Source organism: Sardina pilchardus, chromosome 2 (assembly GCF_963854185.1).
Source record: "Sardina pilchardus chromosome 2, fSarPil1.1, whole genome shotgun sequence".
NCBI lineage: Eukaryota > Metazoa > Chordata > Actinopteri > Clupeiformes > Clupeidae > Sardina > Sardina pilchardus.
Genome location: NC_084995.1, coordinates 11314318 through 11341166, shown reverse-complemented (window position 1 = coordinate 11341166; position 26849 = coordinate 11314318). Strand labels below are relative to the sequence as shown.

The 26849-nt window shown below is 46.7% G+C and overlaps 1 pseudogene; it reads right to left on the bottom strand.

The window, feature by feature from the left end:
• Positions 1–3367: 3367 nt before the first annotated feature.
• On the bottom strand, positions 3368–26510 carry LOC134075277 (uncharacterized; annotated as a pseudogene).
• Positions 26511–26849: the final 339 nt, after the last annotated feature.

Below are 26849 nucleotides of genomic sequence, written 5' to 3'. Positions count from 1 at the left end.
TGTTGTAAACGAACTTGGGAAACTGTTCTAGAACTGTAAGGTGGGGTTTTCCCCCCTTTTTGTCCCTCTGGGTGGCGTAGTCGGGTCATTGTAATTTGGGGCTAGTGTTGGCCCCGGTCACAATCTGGCGATAGTCGGCAGGCATTTGTAAAGCAGAGATTTGATTCTTGAGTCTGGACTCTCACAGTTGGTGGTTTGTTTTTGTTTATTTTGTTTTTTTGTGTTTATTGTAACAGTGTATTGTGTATTTCTAAGGCAAAACAGCAGTTGGCTTTACAGAACATCACTGACGGAGCCACCCACCCTGCCAGGACCTTGCAAGCTGTGTCATTGGCTGAAGGACTTTTAAACAGGTCTTGTAGATATGACTGAACTGCAGGAGTTACAAGACCTGGTGACAAGATTGCGAGCTGAAAATGAACAGTTTCAACGAGACCGAACAAGGGAACCAACCCCACACCCCCCTGGAAATCCAATGGCACCTGAACGTATGTTATATGTGTGATGGGTAGAACCGTAGAGGGGGGAGAAGGCTAGAGGGTCACCTGATTTAGTCACCTGACGTTTTATCCACCTGACGTTGATTCACGTGACCCGCGGTAACAAGTAGACGGCTACTAGGTTGCATGTTCTTTGTTTAAACCACATTGCGCGGCAAACACAGTGGTGAGAGCACTGTTTCGTCTGACTCTTTTGCCAGCGGTGGTTTACCCGAGCGGGTAAGGGAAGTTTTCTTCTAAAGCTGTTTACGCACGTAGTTGGTTAAAATGCTTATCAACATTTCGTATTCGCTCTACTTACAGTACACTGCAGTCTTCCTGCTCGTCTGCTTCCCTGGGCTCCTGTGCAGTATTACCGTCAGGTAGTAAAAGTTTGTTGTCTTGTTCGGAACAAACGTAGTGCTTGACCAACTAATGATTTTGTGTATTTTAATCGTAGTCACTTGTATCCATTGGGTCCGAGCAAGAGGGCAGCCGACTAAAAGGCATGCCGTCGCGGGGATTTTTAGAGGTAAACTGATTAAAGCCATTATACATTTTAATAAGGGGAATGTGTACGGTAACTGTTGGTATTGAATGTGTAACTTATATATTAGCCTATGTAAACCATGTAGTGGGCAGGAAACTGATTGCTTTGTTTGTTACTTTCAGGAATGATCTGTAGCCACTGTTTTTCCCACCACTGTTTAGTGTTGTATAACTTTGTTCAGTTTGATGCCCCTTCCACACTGGTAGCTTGTTTGACACCCAAGCATAGCATGAGCCTATTGGTAGAATATCCCCACTGGTAGCTTGAAGCGTATTGATATTCTATCTACACTGGTAGCTTGTTTGGTATCCAAGCATTAGCCTATTGATAGTCCATCCATACTGGTAGCTTGAAGCGTATTAATATTCTATCTACACTGGTAGCTTGCTTTGTATAGCTAAGCATTACTGTTAGTCCATCCACACTGGTAGCTTGTTTGGTATCCAAGCATAGCACTACGTATAGTTTATCCACACTGGTAGCTTGAAGCGTACTGATATCCTATCCACACTGGTAGCTTGTTTGATATCCAAGCCTAGCATCACTGATAGTCTATCCACACTGGTAGCTTGAAGCGTATTAATATTCTATATAATACCTCCATACATCCACACTATAACAACTTCACCATACTACGGCACCAGGCCGGTATTTAGTTATACACTATTTCTACATTGTGTGAAACCACCTCCAATCTGTGTTTGTTTTCTTTATATTTTGTTGGCGAGACTTATTCTTTTCTTTGATATCCTTTTATCCTCCCCATTGTTATTTGTGTGCCCTATTTGGGGGTTTCAATCACCTTTTGAAAGTTATTGTTTGGATTGTTTACTTTAGTTGTGTAGCAGATACCCTGACTAAATACAGCTTGGTGCTCGTAAACATATTGCCTAATTACACTTCTCCTTCCAACGGTTATACAGTCATCAGCAACTCAAAAAAATAAAAGAGTTTATTTTTGTACACAGTCTCCTCCCTTATTCATTCAGTTGAATACACCTAGTGGGAATTCTGGGAAATCTAGACCTGTGGTTTAGTCATAACGTAATAACTTCAGTCTTGTAAGGGTTACATATGTACCCAGGGAACGGAAATGTCCTGTGTTTAGGGGTAAGGGTGGTATGGGCATTTTGGAATGGATTGAGGAAGTCCAAGCCAGCATGAGGGTTCGACATTTGGCTTCTATAGATCAGGCTTATTTCATTTTTGACCATCTTGCAGGGGAAGCGAAGGATGAAATAAGGTATAGGCCTAAGGAGGATAGGGAAAACCCAACTAAAGTGCTGTCTATTTTACAGGAGCTGTATGGCTGTGCTGAGTCTTATGTTGCTCTCCAAAAAGATTTCTTCTCTAGGAGACAGTTGGAGGGCGAGTCTCTCCAAGAATACTCACATGCGCTATTTGAATTGATGGAAAGAGTGCTGAAGGCCGCTCCTGATAATGTCCCTAACTCCGCAATTTTATTAAGAGATCAGTTTGTGGAACATGTTTATGACCCTGATCTCCGCAGAGCGTTGAAACAGTGGGGCCGGACTCAACCAGATGCCACCCTCCTAGACGTCAGGGCCGAAGCTATCAGGTGGGAGAGAGAAGGTAGGCCTGCTGAAGGTAGGGTAAGAAGTTTCTCTGTTCCATCTATTTGTGCTACCCAGATATCGAATGTCCCTAGAGAAGCAGGGGTCTCACCTAAACAAACTTCAGAACTTACTGAGCTAAAAGCAATGTTAAAGAGGCAACAAGAACAGCTTGACAAACTTACAGATAGTGTGCTACTTTTGCAAAACCCGTCTAGACGACCTCAATCCATTCGTCCTGGTCCTGTTATATGTAGGAGATGCCAACAACCTGGGCACTACGCACGTAACTGTGACAATGCACGGGTATCTCAGAGTACTGGTTCTCATTTCAGTGATCGGTTGGGGGAAGGTGCCCAAAGGCAGCGTCCGGAAAACTAGCTCCCTCTGTGTTGATGAGCCACGACTCAGAAGGGGGCAGTATTGGCTCGGGTAATGGGGCTGAGGTACCTAGACAAGAATTTTCACAAATTGTGGGCTCTTGTCCAAACATCATTGTAAACATGGGAGGGGTAAATGTGAAATGTTTATTAGATACAGGGTCAATGGTGTCCACGGTCACAGAGACCTTTTTCAATGCAAATTTTTTCGATTCTCCCAGAGATTGCCAATGGTTACAGCTTCGTGCAGCGAACGGGTTGGATATTCCATATTTGGGTTATGTGGAACTTGATGTTGATGTTCTAGGTACCTCTATCCCCAAGAGGGGTATTTTGGTTGTGAAGGGGTCGGGGTCGGCAGCTATGGCAGAGGTCCCTGGGGTGTTAGGCATGAATATCATACGTGCATGTTACGATAATTTGTTCCGACAGCACGGCCCAGCCCTTTTTGAGCAGCCCTCTGTGCAGCAGGCCCCGAGGGCCCTCCAGCATGCCCTACAATCGTGCCATCAAGCGCAACCAGGGGACCAGAGACACCGACCTGGTATTGTTAAGGTGAGGGGCAGGTATCCTGTCTATATACCAGGGGGAACTATTAAGCTGGTGGCTGCTACCTGTTCCCATGAACTCCTCTCTCCATTTGGCACAGTAATGTTTGAACCATTTGCAAATCATGACTCCTTGCCTGCAGGCTTATTAGCCTCTCCATCTATGGTTAAAATACTTCGGGGAACTGTCTATGTTCCCATGGTAAATGTGGGGCAAGTAGATGTTAAATTGTACCCGCATTGTGCTCTGGGCACCCTGACACCTGCTCAACTTATAACCTTGCCATCTGGGGTCACTGAGGTCCGAGGGGTTTTGGGGAGACAGGAAGAAGCCACCACTGTTGATGTTCAGTCCGTTCAGGCCAGCAAACTGGGAGATCCGCTTGGGTCTTTGGATCTGGGTGTCCTTTCAGAGTCAGAACAAGCTAGCATTAAAAGCCTTTTACAAAAACACCAAGGTGTTTTTTCAACTCATGAAGGAGACTTGGGGTGCACTGACCTCTTAGCACACGAGATCCCTTTAGTTGATGAGACCCCAGTAAGACAACGGTTTCGCCGTATTCCCCCATCAGATTATGAAGCCGTAAAAGCCCACATTAATCAACTTTTGGAGGCTCAGGTGATTCGGGAGAGCTGTAGCCCTTACGCATCCCCCATTGTCCTCGTACGCAAAAAAGATGGCAGTCTTAGGATGTGCGTCGATTACCGCCAGCTTAATGTAAAAACACGGCGTGATGCCTTCCCACTACCCCGGATAGAAGAGTCGTTGGATGCGCTATCGGGGGCTCACTGGTTTTCAACACTCGACTTAGCAAGTGGCTACAATCAGGTGCCGGTGGCCGAGAAGGATAAAGCAAAGACCGCCTTTTGTACTCCCTTTGGCCTATTTGAGTTCAATCGGATGCCTTTTGGGCTATGCAACGCCCCCAGTACTTTCCAGCGACTAATGGAATGAATTTTTGGTGCTCAACACTTTCAAACCTTGCTGTTGTACTTGTGTAGTCTGACCAGTGTTAAATGAGAATGATTAATATCCTAGAAATAATACCACAGAGGTAGATAACGGTTGGAAATATAAAAATATAATTTATTTTACATGTATTTCATGGAGAACAGTTTGAGAGCACATGCAACATTTAGTAAGCATTCCCCAGTTAGCTAGATCCACCACAGCTTCTAATCATTCACTTTCTGAGACAGAGCAGGGGGTTTACAACCAAAAAAACACTCACATCAAACCAAAAGATCAAATACACTCCAGGCCTCACAGTGCCAAACAAAAGATTCCAACTCAAGCACATGTGTCACAAACATAAGCCCTGCTCCACCTCCCAACAACCCCATACATACACTAGTCGCTGGGTTAGACACAGACACTTATAGGGAATGGTTGGACAAAACAAAACAAACAAACAAACAAAATAAACCTGCTAACCAGCACAGCAATTCAGTCACGTAATACACACAAGCTGATTCATATATCAGCAATTACCACGGCTGCTGGCTAGCAGAAAGGAAAATACAAGCATATACACACAGTTACACATAATCGAAAGAAAAGACAAAAAACCCAAAAGGAACAGCGATTGCCACACCCAAGCCTCTATGCGGCCTTCCTCCCAGAAGCAATGGCCAAAGATCCCCGTAGTCTCTGCAGACGCTGAAATTACTCATACATACCACCGGACAAAGTACATCTGCTTACATCTCCCAGCGTGGAGAAAACTCACAACCTCCTTTGGCTGGTTACACACCTGGTCTGAGGAGCAGCAGCACACAGGTGCTGACAATCAGTGGCACTCCCCATTCCTTCCCTTCCCCACTTTATATAGGGAAGGGCCATAATGAGCGCTCATCCCCTCTAGTGGCCATCAAAAATAGTGACCCAAGTGCCACATTTTAACCCCCCAAAATGAATCGGCGCCCCGTCGATGAACTAGAGGAATGGACACAATTGGACAGTTCCCCAACTACTACCCATACCCAACTTATTCACCCTCACTTAGGCCCAACCCATCCCCCATAGTAGATACCACAGGCATAGGGAGCCTAAATGGATTTGAATGTTGACCCGCCGTGTCCCGTCCGGATCGTCTCAATGGGGGTCTTTCCTCTGATTGTGGGTCAGCTTCAGGCACACCTCCAGGACTGGTAGGGGCAGAGTAAGCGACAGACTCATAAGGGTGCTCAAGCACTGCGACAGTTGGCTCACCTTCATCCTCCTCTGGTTCCCAGGTAGATGGTTCGCTGTTTAGCAAGGGGTTCGGTGGCAATGGCAGCAGTGCTGCTCTCATCTCAGTCCTGTGCACTCGCTTCACGGGACCCTCCCGAGACACTGGTACAACAGAATACACCACTCCTCGATCTTCGGGAGCACACATCACTTTATACAGACAGGGGTTCCAAACATCTTGTATTTTATTCCTACCAAGAGAACGATGGTCTTTCAAGTAAACCAGCTCACCTTCTTTAAATCCTTTGTCGTTCACTTTAGAGGAATACTTCTGGTCCCGTTGTGACACCCTTTCTTGCAGCCGCTCTCGAACTTGGGCATATGCCTGCTGCAGACGATCTTGGTGCTCCTGCACCCAGGAATCAGGAGCTTCTTGTTGAGGAACGCAAACACCCCCTAACAAAAAATCAACTGGTAATCGTGGCTCACATCCAAACATCAAAAAATATGGCGTCATACCAGTTGATTGATGCACAGTAGTGTTATAAGCATATACTAAATGCGGAAGATACTGGGGCCATCGCCTTTTCTTCTCTGGGGGGAGGGTGCGGAGAAGATCGTGTAATGTCCTATTAAACCGCTCACACTGCCCATTTCCCTGAGGATGATAGGCAGTGGTGCGGCTTTTCCCCATCCCATAGGTCCGACACAATTGCTGTATCAGGCTACTTTCAAAGTTTCTACCCTGATCCGAGTGCAGTCGACAGGGTGCCCCATACACACTAAACCAATGACGCACAAGAACATCTGCAACAGTGCAGGCCTTTTGGTCTCGAGTGGGAATGGCCTGTGTAAATTTGGAGAAGACGTCAGTGAGCACCAGTATATTTTCCCTACCATCACTTGCTGGCTCGAGGATGGTGAAGTCCATTGCTAAGATTTCATGAGGTCTCGTAGCTTGAAGTGTCCCGAGGTAGGTCCTTATTTTAGGCTGGACAGCCTTGGCCAGGATGCACCGTCTGCACTCCTTACACCACCTCTCCACATCCTTCCACATACCTGGCCAATAACAGCGACTCTTCACCAGCTCCGCCGTTCTGTCAACCCCCTGGTGGCCGTGTGCATCATGCAGGCTGGATATTACCTCCTTCTGGAGACACTGGGGTAACAGCAACTGAGCCACCTCCTGATGACCATCTGGAGTGTAGATTAGCCGATACAGGCATCCCTCTCTCTCCACCAGCCGAGGCCATTGCCGGGCGAGCTCTCTCACCGCTCGACCGGCTCCATCCAAATCTCTAGGGCCTGGTGGATGGCCCTCCTTCCACGCAGTACAGATGGGGCCAATGATGGGGTCCAGGGCCTGCAACAAAGCTAAATCTGTCTGTGAACATTCTGGAAAAGCTGATATCTCTGCCCCAATCACCTCAACCTGTTCATGCGGGGGCCATACCCATCCTTCCCGTAGACATGGTGGAACCTCAGTCCCAGGAAAGGTCTTCGCAATGACTTGCCGTGACAGACCATCAGCGTTTCCATTGACCCGTCCAGGACGATATTTTATGGTGAAGTTGAAAGAGGACAGCTGTGACAACCATCTCTGCTCCAGTGCAGCAACCTTAGAGGTCTGCAAGTGACACAAGGGGTTATTATCTGTGTATACAGTGAAAAAATTGCCCAGCAAATATTCCCTGAACTTCTCACAGACGGCCCATTTCAAGGCAAGACACTCCAACTTCATTGAACTGTAATTGTCCATATTTCTTTCCCCTTTCCTCAAACTACGGCTTGCAAAAGCAATTGGGCGCAACTTACCCTCTTGCTCTTGAGAGAGGACTGCTCCGAGCCCATGGAAACTAGCATCTATTTCCAGTACAAAGGGCTTCTGGAAATTTGCATATGCTAAAACAGGTGCAGTTACAAGTCTTTCTTTCAGGGCTTGGAAAGCCTCTTCACATTGACCATCCCACAAGCCGTCCAGAGAAAGATGAGGAGTCTTACCCCTTCGACGGGTGCTGCACAGTTTGGCCACTAGGGCATGGAGAGGTGCCGCTAATTTTGCAAAGCCTTCAACAAATCTACGGTAGTAGCTTGCAAATCCAAGGAAAGCGCGGAGTTCTGCCAGATGTTCAGGTTGCCGCCACTCCCGCACTGCAGCTACTTTCTCTGGATCTGTGGCCACGCCATCGTTGGACACCACATGACCAAGATATTTCACCCGCTTCTGAAAGAAGTTGCATTTGCTCAGTTTCACCTTTAGGTCTTGCTGTTGGAGTCTAGAAAACACTTCTTCCAATCGCTGCAGGTGTTCCTGGACAGTGTTAGAAAAAACAATGACATCATCCAAGTACAGTAAAACAGATTGAAAACGTTTATCGCCAAACATGCGCTCCATTAACCGCTGGAAGGTTGCTGGTGCATTGCAAAGACCGAAAGGCATTCGTATGAACTCAAAGAGGCCAAACGGGGTACAAAAAGCAGTTTTAGCACGATCTTTCTCAGCAACCTCCACTTGGTTGTAGCCACTAGCCAGGTCAATGGTAGAAAACCACTTTGCTCCCGTTAAGGCATCAAGGGACTCTTCAATCCTCGGGAGTGGATACGCATCTTTCCTCGTCCTGCCATTGAGCTGCCTGTAATCCACACACATCCGAAGGCTGCCATCTTTTTTTTGTACCAGTACTATGGGGGATGCGTATGGACTACTGCTTTCCCTAATGACCTTACTGGCTAGGAGCTGTTGGATGTGGGCTCTTACTGCATCATACTGAGAGGGGGGAATCCTACGATAGGGTTGTCGCACAGGCACTTCATTAGTTAAAGGAATTTCATGCTGCACTAGGCTGGAACAGCCCAAGTCTCCGTCATGCCTAGAAAATAAAGACTGATACTTGCGTAAGAGACTTAGTGCCTGTTCCCTCTCGGACATGGGAAGACCTGACAACTCTGGAAAGGACATCTGACCTTCATTTGGGGGGGTATACGCCACTGTCTGAGCAGACACATATGCCGTAAAAGTATCTTCGGGACAAAGTTCTAACTGTGGCCCTGATTTTGTCAAAGACTTAACGGTCTGGACTGTCCCTACAACCCGGCGGTGCGTTAACCATACATCCTCAGTACCCACATTAGTGATGGGAGCATGCACCAGTCCTTTCTCTGCATACACTAAACAAGGAGACAACAACAACCCCTCAGGAAGGGGATTCTCCTCTGGTCCTAAGGGTTCCAAGAGGAACTCCACTGGATGTGTGGAACCCTGCGGGCAGGTAACAGGAACCATAGTGAGTGTACCAGCTGTAATCTTAACGGAACGCTTGCCCTGCACCCTCACCTTATGTGCTTTTTGGGACTGCAAGATGGCTTCTGTTTTTTGGCAACAGCGGAGGGCTTTTTTCCAGGCCGGGGTCGCCGATAACACCTGAGGGGCCTGAAACAACTCTAACCCATACTTCCCAAACAAAACAGAATAACAATTTTTAATTACATTCATACCTAAAACACCTGGTACTTTAATTTTCTGCTCTCGTAAGGCAAGGATGGAATCTTTAACCACCAGTACTCCACAGTTAGGAAGACACACATCAAATACAGTGACATTAATGTCTACATATCCCACACAAGGAATATCCAAACCATTTGCAGCTTTGAGACCCAACCACCCGCAAGATTGAACCCCACCACTGCAAAGACCCAGGTGTTGTTTAAAAAAACTTTCCGTAATAGTTGTGACCATTGATCCTGTATCAAGTAAACATGGAACATCAACATTAGCCATCTTTATTGATAAAACAGGACAAGACCCTATCAAATTATCAATTGGTTTTGCAACCCGTGTTGAGCCTTGAGGCCCCACCTCCAATGAGTGGCTCTGCTCACTGGGGGGACCTAGTTTCCCGAATGATTATTTGTCTCCTCTGGCATTTGAGACCTGAGGCTAGGTGGGTGGGTGTTTGATGTACAATAGCGTGCGATGTGACCACTCTTATTACACTTAATGCATATAGGCTGTCCATCTGGTGCCCGACGGAATCTACTATAGCGTGCCTGCCTAGGCGCCATTGCTTGGGAGCCATCTGGTCTTAAGGTTTTAAGAACCATGTCTAATTGAGCTTGTTGTTTCATTATTATATCCTTCAACTCTGCAACCTCTGATTTAATTACAGTGTTTTCTTCACAGGTAAAGACCGCTTGAGCCTCACAAGCAAGGGAGGGGGGGCGGGCTGATCTACTTTTATGGGGAAGCCCCTCCTCCACCCAACGTATGGCCTCCTTCCGCAGCTCTAATAAACTCCGTTCTGGATGATCCCTCACCACCCTCTTAAGCTCACGACGAAGTGTGTGATCATTAACATTTTCACAAAATTGGTCACGTAATACATTTTCAGCATTAGGTACAGCATTTGCATTAGCCTTTTTCACTTTGTCCATCAAATCTAACAGAGCATGAGAGAACTCTTGCAGTGATTCGCCCTCCTTCTGCTTTCTGTCAAAGAACTTTTGTTGTAATGTTACGTAAGAATGGGAGGGCCTATACATTTCCCGCAATACCTTAAAAATCTCCTCTGCATCTTCCTTCACCCTACTAGGTCTAAACCGTATTTCAGCACGTGCCTCCCCCTCAAGGTGGTCATACACAAACATTGCTTTATCCACGTCAGTCATGTGTCTACCTCTAATACAGCTTTCTACTTCCTCTACCCAGTCATCTATTGACAGAGATGTAGGACTGGCTTTACCAGAGAACATGGAACATTTTCGCTCTCGTGGAATATAAATAGCTTGCAAATGTCTTTGTCCTGGTCTTGCAGGTTGACTAGGATCAGAGGGGTCTGAAGGGCCAGGTTCATTACCTTTCAGTCTTTCGTTCTCAGTTCTTAACCTCTGTAGTTGCTCCCGAAGGTCCTGTAGCTCTTCCGTCATGGTTTCCCTTTGTTGTCTCACCAGGAAGCTTAACTGAACACAGAGTAGAGCAGAGCAGGTTATAGATCCACTTCGCTTCGCCTCGCAGGTGTTGTCGTTTGCAACAACCGCTGTTCCTTTTTAAAACAATATCAAAACCATTCCCCAAAAAACTAAATGTTGCTCTCAAACCGTGCTGCCGATTACGCCAATTGTAGTCTGACCAGTGTTAAATGAGAATGATTAATATCCTAGAAATAATACCACAGAGGTAGATAACGGTTGGAAATATAAAAATATAATTTATTTTACATGTATTTCATGGAGAACAGTTTGAGAGCACATGCAACATTTAGTAAGCATTCCCCAGTTAGCTAGATCCACCACAGCTTCTAATCATTCACTTTCTGAGACAGAGCAGGGGGTTTACAACCAAAAAAACACTCACATCAAACCAAAAGATCAAATACACTCCAGGCCTCACAGTGCCAAACAAAAGATTCCAACTCAAGCACATGTGTCACAAACATAAGCCCTGCTCCACCTCCCAACAACCCCATACATACACTAGTCGCTGGGTTAGACACAGACACTTATAGGGAATGGTTGGACAAAACAAAACAAACAAACAAACAAAATAAACCTGCTAACCAGCACAGCAATTCAGTCACGAAATACACACAAGCTGATTCATATATCAGCAATTACCACGGCTGCTGGCTAGCAGAAAGGAAAATACAAGCATATACACACAGTTACACATAATCGAAAGAAAAGACAAAAAACCCAAAAGGAACAGCGATTGCCACACCCAAGCCTCTATGCGGCCTTCCTCCCAGAAGCAATGGCCAAAGATCCCCGTAGTCTCTGCAGACGCTGAAATTACTCATACATACCACCGGACAAAGTACATCTGCTTACATCTCCCAGCGTGGAGAAAACTCACAACCTCCTTTGGCTGGTTACACACCTGGTCTGAGGAGCAGCAGCACACAGGTGCTGACAATCAGTGGCACTCCCCATTCCTTCCCTTCCCCACTTTATATAGGGAAGGGCCATAATGAGCGCTCATCCCCTCTAGTGGCCATCAAAAATAGTGACCCAAGTGCCACACTTGGATGATGTAATTGTTTTCTCGTCCACAGTAGAAGACCACCTACAGCGGTTGGATTCTGTACTGACCCGGTTGCATTTTGAGGGCCTGAAGGTGAAACTTGAAAAGTGCTGTTTTTTTAGAACTGAGGTAAAGTACTTGGGCCATGTCATCTCCAAGGATGGGGTAGCTACAGACCCCGACAAAATAAATGCGGTTGCAAAGTGGGTTCGTCCCTCGACTGTGTCAGAGCTACGGTCATTTTTAGGCTTTGCAAGCTATTATAGGAGATTTGTAGAGGGGTTCTCTCAGATGGCTACCCCCCTTCATCGCGTGGTGGCCGAGCTGACAAAGACTCAGACTAAGAAGGGAGCAGGGAAGTTACTCGGAGATGCATGGACCAGTCAGTGTGAACAAAGCTTTCAGGATCTTAAATCTAGGCTTGTTACGGCTCCACTGTTAGCTATGCTGATTTCTCTTTGCCTTTCATTTTAGAAATCGACGCCAGCTTGAGCGGATTGGGAGCCGTTCTGTCTCAAGATCAAGGAGGGCAGGTGAGACCAGTGGCCTATGCTAGCCGGACATTAAGCAGAGCTGAAAAGAACATGCCAAATTACAGCTCCATGAAATTGGAATTCTTGGCCCTGAAATGGGCAATGAGTGAAAAATTCAGAGAGTACCTGCTCGGCCAGAAGTGTATTGTTTGGACTGATAATAACCCCCTCAGTCACCTAAATACCGCAAAGCTGGGCGCAACAGAACAACGTTGGGCCGCCCAACTAGCAGCATTTGATTTTACTATCAAGTATCGATCTGGCCGCTCCAATACTAATGCGGATGCCCTTTCTAGACCACCTAGCATCAGACACCCTGTACTTGAATCCACACTGCCGGGAACTTCACTTCCTGAAGGTCTACAACAACCAGGAACTTCACTTCCTGAAGGTCTTCAACAACCAACAGCCATCTTGCCCTTTGAGGCAACTCAGTCCCTTATTTCTGCTCTGCCTACCTACTCCACGAACCAGCTTGCCACGTTACAAAAGCAAGATACGGTAATAGGCCCCTTCCTGTCATTCTGGCAACAGAAAAGAACCCCCACCCGCCTAGAGCGGGCTGCCCTTTCACAGCCCACACTCGAATTGGTCCGTCAGTGGGGGCGGATCCTAGAACAGGATGGCCTCCTTTACAGAAGGATGTTCCGATCGGATGGAGGGGAGGAAGTGACTCAACTTCTTCTCCCGAGGGTATTACAGGAAGAGGTCCTTCAGCAGCTTCACCAGGGCCATGGGCATCAAGGTGTTGAAAGGACAACCGAGTTGGTCCGACAACGTTGCTATTGGCCAGGGTTGTATGCAGATGTGAAGAAGTGGTGTCAGAGGTGTGAGCGTTGTGTACTAGCCAAACCTGTGCAGCCTGCAGTGAAAACTGCTATGGGTCATCTGATGAGCTCCAGGCCAAATCATATTTTGGCTATTGACTTTACATTACTAGAGCGTTCCAGAGGTGGTTTGGAAAATGTATTAATTATGACTGATGTTTTTTCAAAGTTTACACAGGCGGTGCCCACTCGAGATTAACGGGCTTCTACTGTTGCAGGCGTCCTGGTGAAGGAATGGTTCTACCGGTTTGGGGTCCCAGCACGAATCCATTCCGACCAAGGACGGAACTTTGAAAGTGTTCTGATCCAGCAACTTTGTACTCTTTATGGAGTTCAGAAAACGCACACCACCCCTTACCACCCACAGGGAAATGGACAGTGCGAAAGATTCAATCGGACACTGCACAGTCTGCTTCAGACCCTTCCCTCTAACAAGAAACATGATTGGCCAGCCTACCTACCGCAAGTCCTCTTCTCATACAACACTACAATCCATCAGACCACAGGGGAGTCTCCGTACCTCTTGATGTTTGGCCAGGAACCACGTTTGCCCATTGACTTTCTTCTTGGCAGAGTCCATGAACCCTCATCAGGTTCCGTTGACGACTGGTTGAGGGAACACCAGCAGCGACTCCAGACCGCCTTTGATGGTGCCAAGGACCGTCTACAGGAAGCTGCCCGCATTCGGAAGGAACGGAATGACCAGCACCTGACCCGCGAAGATCTTCGAGAGGGGGACCTGGTGTATCTTCAGAATAAAGCCTTTCAGGGGCGGGCCAAGATTCAAGATACGTGGGGCTCTAGGAAGTATCGGATAATCAAGGCTCCGTCTGGTGTTGGTGCAGTGTATTCCATTGCCCCAGTGGATGCTGATGGTAACCTAGGTCCTGTGAAGACTGTCCATCGAATGCTACTTAGACCTGTCCCTATTAATCATGTCTGTTCCCCTAGGCTAAGGCGGGACCCACCGGTGGACATCCCTCCTGATGCAGAAGATTTGGAGAGTGAGATGTGGGTCATACTCCCGCCCCAATCGGAAGTTATCACCACTGCTTCACATGACCCCTCAAATCGTCCTCTGTACTCACTTGAACCTGTGGTACCTAGTACATCAACAGACTCCTCCTTAAGAGGAATGGTTTCTAATAGCGACCAAGTGGACAGCAGTACCACTGCTTCATATGGCAAACCAACTCCCCTCCCTCCCTTGAGTGAGCCTATGGTACCTGATACTATGGGAACCTCCTCCCTACGAGAAATGGACTCTAGCAGTGAGCATTCACAGGACGGTGACCTCTTCTCCCGAAGGACTCAACGGAAGAATGCTGGAATGCATACCAATCCACATCATCTCCCCAAGTCAACGGGGACGGGTGGAGGCGGTGGGGCTGCAGCCTCTCAGTCACCTGGGTCCAGCAATGCAATTTCTGCATTGTTTAGGCCCTGGAAGTAACCGATTTTACTGTGTATCGTCGGGGCGCCGATATCAAATGGGGGGGTAGATTGTAGCCGGGGGCTACGCCCCCAACTAGATCACGTAGTGCTGCGTAAACCACGTAATCCATTTCCGTATTGGAGATCGGCTTTAAATAGCAGCCATTGTCGGCTTCCCTTGCGGTCTGACTGGTTGGAGTGTATCACCCCTCTAGATCCCTGGTTGTTGGCAGGTAAGCGTGGGTTTTATCTATATGATGTGTCTTTATGTAGCAGACTCTAATGTTTCATGCATCTATGTAATAGGTTCCTATTGCCGGCACTGAACCTCAGGCAAATATCTCGCCACTTCCTCCTGTTGTAAACCTTGGTTGCCTTGATCAGGTGCGTTTCACCTTACATGTACGCAGTGTTTAGTTGTGTTGTTGATGGTTTTAGTATTTTAATTTGCCGATCGTTAACAGGACGGCTTGATGCGGAGATGACCGATTGAAAGACGAGCTTTCTTAGACTTGGTGCAAGGTAATATCCACCCATTGTTATGGAATGCACTGAACGCCTGCTCCACGCTGTTTATTGAAATGTTTGATGTTAATATTGGCTCCGTTTGCTTTTAGGAAGAACTCCCGTTAATGCCACTGCTGTTTTGCCATATGTATTTTGTTTCTGTGATTTATGTAACTTGTCTGCATGCCTGCTTAACACGCTGTCGCTGGTTTAGGCTACGGGTCAGTGTCTGCTTGGCTTGAGCCGTCGCGTCTGCATGTATGTCCGTGTTTTTGGCTTGTTTTGGATCAAAGTACTGTTTTCTGTCTTGTTTGTTAAACCAACTGTGTTCGTTCAATCCCTCTAAACAAACCCCAATTAACCATCCAGTTTCCCCCTCATAGCCTAGCCCTGTTTGCTGGAGAAAGTACACATCAGGCCCACGGATGGTGTCTACCCTCTTTCCTCCTCTCCTCGTTCAACCACTGCATGCTTAGCGAGGTTTTCTGGTATTCACCCATAATTGCGTGCCTGCACTATTTGCTTGCTGTGAGTGTGAATAACAGTGTGTTTGATGTGTGTGTGTGTGAATATTCTCTTTTTGCACAGGTGAGTGGTGTTTTGAGGTTCTCCTTCACTTTCCAGTGGCTCACCTGATGCTCTCTCCATACTGGTAGTAATTAGAGTACATTTAGATTATATCCAGTTTTCTAGACTGTATTTATTGGATGTGATTGATACGATATCAGTAGTGCTCATCATTAACTATTTATTGGATAAGTAATAAAATATATTTTTACTAATTGGCTTTCTTCCCCAGCTTATTATTCCACTACCGATTAATAAAAGTACTGAACTTGAGAATTGGGTCTCTGCTCTCTTCTGTTGTAAACGAACTTGGGAAACTGTTCTAGAACTGTAAGGTGGGGTTTTCCCCCCTTTTTGTCCCTCTGGGTGGCGTAGTCGGGTCATTGTAATTTGGGGCTAGTGTTGGCCCCGGTCACAATCTGGCGATAGTCGGCAGGCATTTGTAAAGCAGAGATTTGATTCTTGAGTCTGGACTCTCACAGTTGGTGGTTTGTTTTTGTTTATTTTGTTTTTTTGTGTTTATTGTAACAGTGTATTGTGTATTTCTAAGGCAAAACAGCAGTTGGCTTTACAGAACATCACTGACGGAGCCACCCACCCTGCCAGGACCTTGCAAGCTGTGTCATTGGCTGAAGGACTTTTAAACAGGTCTTGTAGATATGACTGAACTGCAGGAGTTACAAGACCTGGTGACAAGATTGCGAGCTGAAAATGAACAGTTTCAACGAGACCGAACAAGGGAACCAACCCCACACCCCCCTGGAAATCCAATGGCACCTGAACGTATGTTATATGTGTGATGGGTAGAACCGTAGAGGGGGGAGAAGGCTAGAGGGTCACCTGATTTAGTCACCTGACGTTTTATCCACCTGACGTTGATTCACGTGACCCGCGGTAACAAGTAGACGGCTACTAGGTTGCATGTTCTTTGTTTAAACCACATTGCGCGGCAAACACAGTGGTGAGAGCACTGTTTCGTCTGACTCTTTTGCCAGCGGTGGTTTACCCGAGCGGGTAAGGGAAGTTTTCTTCTAAAGCTGTTTACGCACGTAGTTGGTTAAAATGCTTATCAACATTTCGTATTCGCTCTACTTACAGTACACTGCAGTCTTCCTGCTCGTCTGCTTCCCTGGGCTCCTGTGCAGTATTACCGTCAGGTAGTAAAAGTTTGTTGTCTTGTTCGGAACAAACGTAGTGCTTGACCAACTAATGATTTTGTGTATTTTAATCGTAGTCACTTGTATCCATTGGGTCCGAGCAAGAGGGCAGCCGACTAAAAGGCATGCCGTCGCGGGGATTTTTAGAGGTAAACTGATTAAAGCCATTATACATTTTAATAAGGGGAATGTGTACGGTAACTGTTGGTATTGAATGTGTAACTTATATATTAGCCTATGTAAACCATGTAGTGGGCAGGAAACTGATTGCTTTGTTTGTTACTTTCAGGAATGATCTGTAGCCACTGTTTTTCCCACCACTGTTTAGTGTTGTATAACTTTGTTCAGTTTGATGCCCCTTCCACACTGGTAGCTTGTTTGACACCCAAGCATAGCATGAGCCTATTGGTAGAATATCCCCACTGGTAGCTTGAAGCGTATTGATATTCTATCTACACTGGTAGCTTGTTTGGTATCCAAGCATTAGCCTATTGATAGTCCATCCATACTGGTAGCTTGAAGCGTATTAATATTCTATCTACACTGGTAGCTTGCTTTGTATAGCTAAGCATTACTGTTAGTCCATCCACACTGGTAGCTTGTTTGGTATCCAAGCATAGCACTACGTATAGTTTATCCACACTGGTAGCTTGAAGCGTACTGATATCCTATCCACACTGGTAGCTTGTTTGATATCCAAGCCTAGCATCACTGATAGTCTATCCACACTGGTAGCTTGAAGCGTATTAATATTCTATATAATACCTCCATACATCCACACTATAACAACTTCACCATACTACGGCACCAGGCCGGTATTTAGTTATACACTATTTCTACATTGTGTGAAACCACCTCCAATCTGTGTTTGTTTTCTTTATATTTTGTTGGCGAGACTTATTCTTTTCTTTGATATCCTTTTATCCTCCCCATTGTTATTTGTGTGCCCTATTTGGGGGTTTCAATCACCTTTTGAAAGTTATTGTTTGGATTGTTTACTTTAGTTGTGTAGCAGATACCCTGACTAAATACAGCTTGGTGCTCGTAAACATATTGCCTAATTACACTTCTCCTTCCAACGGTTATACAGTCATCAGCAACTCAAAAAAATAAAAGAGTTTATTTTTGTACACAGTCTCCTCCCTTATTCATTCAGTTGAATACACCTAGTGGGAATTCTGGGAAATCTAGACCTGTGGTTTAGTCATAACGTAATAACTTCAGTCTTGTAAGGGTTACATATGTACCCAGGGAACGGAAATGTCCTGTGTTTAGGGGTAAGGGTGGTATGGGCATTTTGGAATGGATTGAGGAAGTCCAAGCCAGCATGAGGGTTCGACATTTGGCTTCTATAGATCAGGCTTATTTCATTTTTGACCATCTTGCAGGGGAAGCGAAGGATGAAATAAGGTATAGGCCTAAGGAGGATAGGGAAAACCCAACTAAAGTGCTGTCTATTTTACAGGAGCTGTATGGCTGTGCTGAGTCTTATGTTGCTCTCCAAAAAGATTTCTTCTCTAGGAGACAGTTGGAGGGCGAGTCTCTCCAAGAATACTCACATGCGCTATTTGAATTGATGGAAAGAGTGCTGAAGGCCGCTCCTGATAATGTCCCTAACTCCGCAATTTTATTAAGAGATCAGTTTGTGGAACATGTTTATGACCCTGATCTCCGCAGAGCGTTGAAACAGTGGGGCCGGACTCAACCAGATGCCACCCTCCTAGACGTCAGGGCCGAAGCTATCAGGTGGGAGAGAGAAGGTAGGCCTGCTGAAGGTAGGGTAAGAAGTTTCTCTGTTCCATCTATTTGTGCTACCCAGATATCGAATGTCCCTAGAGAAGCAGGGGTCTCACCTAAACAAACTTCAGAACTTACTGAGCTAAAAGCAATGTTAAAGAGGCAACAAGAACAGCTTGACAAACTTACAGATAGTGTGCTACTTTTGCAAAACCCGTCTAGACGACCTCAATCCATTCGTCCTGGTCCTGTTATATGTAGGAGATGCCAACAACCTGGGCACTACGCACGTAACTGTGACAATGCACGGGTATCTCAGAGTACTGGTTCTCATTTCAGTGATCGGTTGGGGGAAGGTGCCCAAAGGCAGCGTCCGGAAAACTAGCTCCCTCTGTGTTGATGAGCCACGACTCAGAAGGGGGCAGTATTGGCTCGGGTAATGGGGCTGAGGTACCTAGACAAGAATTTTCACAAATTGTGGGCTCTTGTCCAAACATCATTGTAAACATGGGAGGGGTAAATGTGAAATGTTTATTAGATACAGGGTCAATGGTGTCCACGGTCACAGAGACCTTTTTCAATGCAAATTTTTTCGATTCTCCCAGAGATTGCCAATGGTTACAGCTTCGTGCAGCGAACGGGTTGGATATTCCATATTTGGGTTATGTGGAACTTGATGTTGATGTTCTAGGTACCTCTATCCCCAAGAGGGGTATTTTGGTTGTGAAGGGGTCGGGGTCGGCAGCTATGGCAGAGGTCCCTGGGGTGTTAGGCATGAATATCATACGTGCATGTTACGATAATTTGTTCCGACAGCACGGCCCAGCCCTTTTTGAGCAGCCCTCTGTGCAGCAGGCCCCGAGGGCCCTCCAGCATGCCCTACAATCGTGCCATCAAGCGCAACCAGGGGACCAGAGACACCGACCTGGTATTGTTAAGGTGAGGGGCAGGTATCCTGTCTATATACCAGGGGGAACTATTAAGCTGGTGGCTGCTACCTGTTCCCATGAACTCCTCTCTCCATTTGGCACAGTAATGTTTGAACCATTTGCAAATCATGACTCCTTGCCTGCAGGCTTATTAGCCTCTCCATCTATGGTTAAAATACTTCGGGGAACTGTCTATGTTCCCATGGTAAATGTGGGGCAAGTAGATGTTAAATTGTACCCGCATTGTGCTCTGGGCACCCTGACACCTGCTCAACTTATAACCTTGCCATCTGGGGTCACTGAGGTCCGAGGGGTTTTGGGGAGACAGGAAGAAGCCACCACTGTTGATGTTCAGTCCGTTCAGGCCAGCAAACTGGGAGATCCGCTTGGGTCTTTGGATCTGGGTGTCCTTTCAGAGTCAGAACAAGCTAGCATTAAAAGCCTTTTACAAAAACACCAAGGTGTTTTTTCAACTCATGAAGGAGACTTGGGGTGCACTGACCTCTTAGCACACGAGATCCCTTTAGTTGATGAGACCCCAGTAAGACAACGGTTTCGCCGTATTCCCCCATCAGATTATGAAGCCGTAAAAGCCCACATTAATCAACTTTTGGAGGCTCAGGTGATTCGGGAGAGCTGTAGCCCTTACGCATCCCCCATTGTCCTCGTACGCAAAAAAGATGGCAGTCTTAGGATGTGCGTCGATTACCGCCAGCTTAATGTAAAAACACGGCGTGATGCCTTCCCACTACCCCGGATAGAAGAGTCGTTGGATGCGCTATCGGGGGCTCACTGGTTTTCAACACTCGACTTAGCAAGTGGCTACAATCAGGTGCCGGTGGCCGAGAAGGATAAAGCAAAGACCGCCTTTTGTACTCCCTTTGGCCTATTTGAGTTCAATCGGATGCCTTTTGGGCTATGCAACGCCCCCAGTACTTTCCAGCGACTAATGGAATGAATTTTTGGTGCTCAACACTTTCAAACCTTGCTGTTGTACTTGTGTAGTCTGACCAGTGTTAAATGAGAATGATTAATATCCTAGAAATAATACCACAGAGGTAGATAACGGTTGGAAATATAAAAATATAATTTATTTTACATGTATTTCATGGAGAACAGTTTGAGAGCACATGCAACATTTAGTAAGCATTCCCCAGTTAGCTAGATCCACCACAGCTTCTAATCATTCACTTTCTGAGACAGAGCAGGGGGTTTACAACCAAAAAAACACTCACATCAAACCAAAAGATCAAATACACTCCAGGCCTCACAGTGCCAAACAAAAGATTCCAACTCAAGCACATGTGTCACAAACATAAGCCCTGCTCCACCTCCCAACAACCCCATACATACACTAGTCGCTGGGTTAGACACAGACACTTATAGGGAATGGTTGGACAAAACAAAACAAACAAACAAACAAAATAAACCTGCTAACCAGCACAGCAATTCAGTCACGTAATACACACAAGCTGATTCATATATCAGCAATTACCACGGCTGCTGGCTAGCAGAAAGGAAAATACAAGCATATACACACAGTTACACATAATCGAAAGAAAAGACAAAAAACCCAAAAGGAACAGCGATTGCCACACCCAAGCCTCTATGCGGCCTTCCTCCCAGAAGCAATGGCCAAAGATCCCCGTAGTCTCTGCAGACGCTGAAATGACTCATACATACCACCGGACAAAGTACATCTGCTTACATCTCCCAGCGTGGAGAAAACTCACAACCTCCTTTGGCTGGTTACACACCTGGTCTGAGGAGCAGCAGCACACAGGTGCTGACAATCAGTGGCACTCCCCATTCCTTCCCTTCCCCACTTTATATAGGGAAGGGCCATAATGAGCGCTCATCCCCTCTAGTGGCCATCAAAAATAGTGACCCAAGTGCCACATTTTAACCCCCCAAAATGAATCGGCGCCCCGTCGATGAACTAGAGGAATGGACACAATTGGACAGTTCCCCAACTACTACCCATACCCAACTTATTCACCCTCACTTAGGCCCAACCCATCCCCCATAGTAGATACCACAGGCATAGGGAGCCTAAATGGATTTGAATGTTGACCCGCCGTGTCCCGTCCGGATCGTCTCAATGGGGGTCTTTCCTCTGATTGTGGGTCAGCTTCAGGCACACCTCCAGGACTGGTAGGGGCAGAGTAAGCGACAGACTCATAAGGGTGCTCAAGCACTGCGACAGTTGGCTCACCTTCATCCTCCTCTGGTTCCCAGGTAGATGGTTCGCTGTTTAGCAAGGGGTTCGGTGGCAATGGCAGCAGTGCTGCTCTCATCTCAGTCCTGTGCACTCGCTTCACGGGACCCTCCCGAGACACTGGTACAACAGAATACACCACTCCTCGATCTTCGGGAGCACACATCACTTTATACAGACAGGGGTTCCAAACATCTTGTATTTTATTCCTACCAAGAGAACGATGGTCTTTCAAGTAAACCAGCTCACCTTCTTTAAATCCTTTGTCGTTCACTTTAGAGGAATACTTCTGGTCCCGTTGTGACACCCTTTCTTGCAGCCGCTCTCGAACTTGGGCATATGCCTGCTGCAGACGATCTTGGTGCTCCTGCACCCAGGAATCAGGAGCTTCTTGTTGAGGAACGCAAACACCCCCTAACAAAAAATCAACTGGTAATCGTGGCTCACATCCAAACATCAAAAAATATGGCGTCATACCAGTTGATTGATGCACAGTAGTGTTATAAGCATATACTAAATGCGGAAGATACTGGGGCCATCGCCTTTTCTTCTCTGGGGGGAGGGTGCGGAGAAGATCGTGTAATGTCCTATTAAACCGCTCACACTGCCCATTTCCCTGAGGATGATAGGCAGTGGTGCGGCTTTTCCCCATCCCATAGGTCCGACACAATTGCTGTATCAGGCTACTTTCAAAGTTTCTACCCTGATCCGAGTGCAGTCGACAGGGTGCCCCATACACACTAAACCAATGACGCACAAGAACATCTGCAACAGTGCAGGCCTTTTGGTCTCGAGTGGGAATGGCCTGTGTAAATTTGGAGAAGACGTCAGTGAGCACCAGTATATTTTCCCTACCATCACTTGCTGGCTCGAGGATGGTGAAGTCCATTGCTAAGATTTCATGAGGTCTCGTAGCTTGAAGTGTCCCGAGGTAGGTCCTTATTTTAGGCTGGACAGCCTTGGCCAGGATGCACCGTCTGCACTCCTTACACCACCTCTCCACATCCTTCCACATACCTGGCCAATAACAGCGACTCTTCACCAGCTCCGCCGTTCTGTCAACCCCCTGGTGGCCGTGTGCATCATGCAGGCTGGATATTACCTCCTTCTGGAGACACTGGGGTAACAGCAACTGAGCCACCTCCTGATGACCATCTGGAGTGTAGATTAGCCGATACAGGCATCCCTCTCTCTCCACCAGCCGAGGCCATTGCCGGGCGAGCTCTCTCACCGCTCGACCGGCTCCATCCAAATCTCTAGGGCCTGGTGGATGGCCCTCCTTCCACGCAGTACAGATGGGGCCAATGATGGGGTCCAGGGCCTGCAACAAAGCTAAATCTGTCTGTGAACATTCTGGAAAAGCTGATATCTCTGCCCCAATCACCTCAACCTGTTCATGCGGGGGCCATACCCATCCTTCCCGTAGACATGGTGGAACCTCAGTCCCAGGAAAGGTCTTCGCAATGACTTGCCGTGACAGACCATCAGCGTTTCCATTGACCCGTCCAGGACGATATTTTATGGTGAAGTTGAAAGAGGACAGCTGTGACAACCATCTCTGCTCCAGTGCAGCAACCTTAGAGGTCTGCAAGTGACACAAGGGGTTATTATCTGTGTATACAGTGAAAAAATTGCCCAGCAAATATTCCCTGAACTTCTCACAGACGGCCCATTTCAAGGCAAGACACTCCAACTTCATTGAACTGTAATTGTCCATATTTCTTTCCCCTTTCCTCAAACTACGGCTTGCAAAAGCAATTGGGCGCAACTTACCCTCTTGCTCTTGAGAGAGGACTGCTCCGAGCCCATGGAAACTAGCATCTATTTCCAGTACAAAGGGCTTCTGGAAATTTGCATATGCTAAAACAGGTGCAGTTACAAGTCTTTCTTTCAGGGCTTGGAAAGCCTCTTCACATTGACCATCCCACAAGCCGTCCAGAGAAAGATGAGGAGTCTTACCCCTTCGACGGGTGCTGCACAGTTTGGCCACTAGGGCATGGAGAGGTGCCGCTAATTTTGCAAAGCCTTCAACAAATCTACGGTAGTAGCTTGCAAATCCAAGGAAAGCGCGGAGTTCTGCCAGATGTTCAGGTTGCCGCCACTCCCGCACTGCAGCTACTTTCTCTGGATCTGTGGCCACGCCATCGTTGGACACCACATGACCAAGATATTTCACCCGCTTCTGAAAGAAGTTGCATTTGCTCAGTTTCACCTTTAGGTCTTGCTGTTGGAGTCTAGAAAACACTTCTTCCAATCGCTGCAGGTGTTCCTGGACAGTGTTAGAAAAAACAATGACATCATCCAAGTACAGTAAAACAGATTGAAAACGTTTATCGCCAAACATGCGCTCCATTAACCGCTGGAAGGTTGCTGGTGCATTGCAAAGACCGAAAGGCATTCGTATGAACTCAAAGAGGCCAAACGGGGTACAAAAAGCAGTTTTAGCACGATCTTTCTCAGCAACCTCCACTTGGTTGTAGCCACTAGCCAGGTCAATGGTAGAAAACCACTTTGCTCCCGTTAAGGCATCAAGGGACTCTTCAATCCTCGGGAGTGGATACGCATCTTTCCTCGTCCTGCCATTGAGCTGCCTGTAATCCACACACATCCGAAGGCTGCCATCTTTTTTTTGTACCAGTACTATGGGGGATGCGTATGGACTACTGCTTTCCCTAATGACCTTACTGGCTAGGAGCTGTTGGATGTGGGCTCTTACTGCATCATACTGAGAGGGGGGAATCCTACGATAGGGTTGTCGCACAGGCACTTCATTAGTTAAAGGAATTTCATGCTGCACTAGGCTGGAACAGCCCAAGTCTCCGTCATGCCTAGAAAATAAAGACTGATACTTGCGTAAGAGACTTAGTGCCTGTTCCCTCTCGGACATGGGAAGACCTGACAACTCTGGAAAGGACATCTGACCTTCATTTGGGGGGGTATACGCCACTGTCTGAGCAGACACATATGCCGTAAAAGTATCTTCGGGACAAAGTTCTAACTGTGGCCCTGATTTTGTCAAAGACTTAACGGTCTGGACTGTCCCTACAACCCGGCGGTGCGTTAACCATACATCCTCAGTACCCACATTAGTGATGGGAGCATGCACCAGTCCTTTCTCTGCATACACTAAACAAGGAGACAACAACAACCCCTCAGGAAGGGGATTCTCCTCTGGTCCTAAGGGTTCCAAGAGGAACTCCACTGGATGTGTGGAACCCTGCGGGCAGGTAACAGGAACCATAGTGAGTGTACCAGCTGTAATCTTAACGGAACGCTTGCCCTGCACCCTCACCTTATGTGCTTTTTGGGACTGCAAGATGGCTTCTGTTTTTTGGCAACAGCGGAGGGCTTTTTTCCAGGCCGGGGTCGCCGATAACACCTGAGGGGCCTGAAACAACTCTAACCCATACTTCCCAAACAAAACAGAATAACAATTTTTAATTACATTCATACCTAAAACACCTGGTACTTTAATTTTCTGCTCTCGTAAGGCAAGGATGGAATCTTTAACCACCAGTACTCCACAGTTAGGAAGACACACATCAAATACAGTGACATTAATGTCTACATATCCCACACAAGGAATATCCAAACCATTTGCAGCTTTGAGACCCAACCACCCGCAAGATTGAACCCCACCACTGCAAAGACCCAGGTGTTGTTTAAAAAAACTTTCCGTAATAGTTGTGACCATTGATCCTGTATCAAGTAAACATGGAACATCAACATTAGCCATCTTTATTGATAAAACAGGACAAGACCCTATCAAATTATCAATTGGTTTTGCAACCCGTGTTGAGCCTTGAGGCCCCACCTCCAATGAGTGGCTCTGCTCACTGGGGGGACCTAGTTTCCCGAATGATTATTTGTCTCCTCTGGCATTTGAGACCTGAGGCTAGGTGGGTGGGTGTTTGATGTACAATAGCGTGCGATGTGACCACTCTTATTACACTTAATGCATATAGGCTGTCCATCTGGTGCCCGACGGAATCTACTATAGCGTGCCTGCCTAGGCGCCATTGCTTGGGAGCCATCTGGTCTTAAGGTTTTAAGAACCATGTCTAATTGAGCTTGTTGTTTCATTATTATATCCTTCAACTCTGCAACCTCTGATTTAATTACAGTGTTTTCTTCACAGGTAAAGACCGCTTGAGCCTCACAAGCAAGGGAGGGGGGGCGGGCTGATCTACTTTTATGGGGAAGCCCCTCCTCCACCCAACGTATGGCCTCCTTCCGCAGCTCTAATAAACTCCGTTCTGGATGATCCCTCACCACCCTCTTAAGCTCACGACGAAGTGTGTGATCATTAACATTTTCACAAAATTGGTCACGTAATACATTTTCAGCATTAGGTACAGCATTTGCATTAGCCTTTTTCACTTTGTCCATCAAATCTAACAGAGCATGAGAGAACTCTTGCAGTGATTCGCCCTCCTTCTGCTTTCTGTCAAAGAACTTTTGTTGTAATGTTACGTAAGAATGGGAGGGCCTATACATTTCCCGCAATACCTTAAAAATCTCCTCTGCATCTTCCTTCACCCTACTAGGTCTAAACCGTATTTCAGCACGTGCCTCCCCCTCAAGGTGGTCATACACAAACATTGCTTTATCCACGTCAGTCATGTGTCTACCTCTAATACAGCTTTCTACTTCCTCTACCCAGTCATCTATTGACAGAGATGTAGGACTGGCTTTACCAGAGAACATGGAACATTTTCGCTCTCGTGGAATATAAATAGCTTGCAAATGTCTTTGTCCTGGTCTTGCAGGTTGACTAGGATCAGAGGGGTCTGAAGGGCCAGGTTCATTACCTTTCAGTCTTTCGTTCTCAGTTCTTAACCTCTGTAGTTGCTCCCGAAGGTCCTGTAGCTCTTCCGTCATGGTTTCCCTTTGTTGTCTCACCAGGAAGCTTAACTGAACACAGAGTAGAGCAGAGCAGGTTATAGATCCACTTCGCTTCGCCTCGCAGGTGTTGTCGTTTGCAACAACCGCTGTTCCTTTTTAAAACAATATCAAAACCATTCCCCAAAAAACTAAATGTTGCTCTCAAACCGTGCTGCCGATTACGCCAATTGTAGTCTGACCAGTGTTAAATGAGAATGATTAATATCCTAGAAATAATACCACAGAGGTAGATAACGGTTGGAAATATAAAAATATAATTTATTTTACATGTATTTCATGGAGAACAGTTTGAGAGCACATGCAACATTTAGTAAG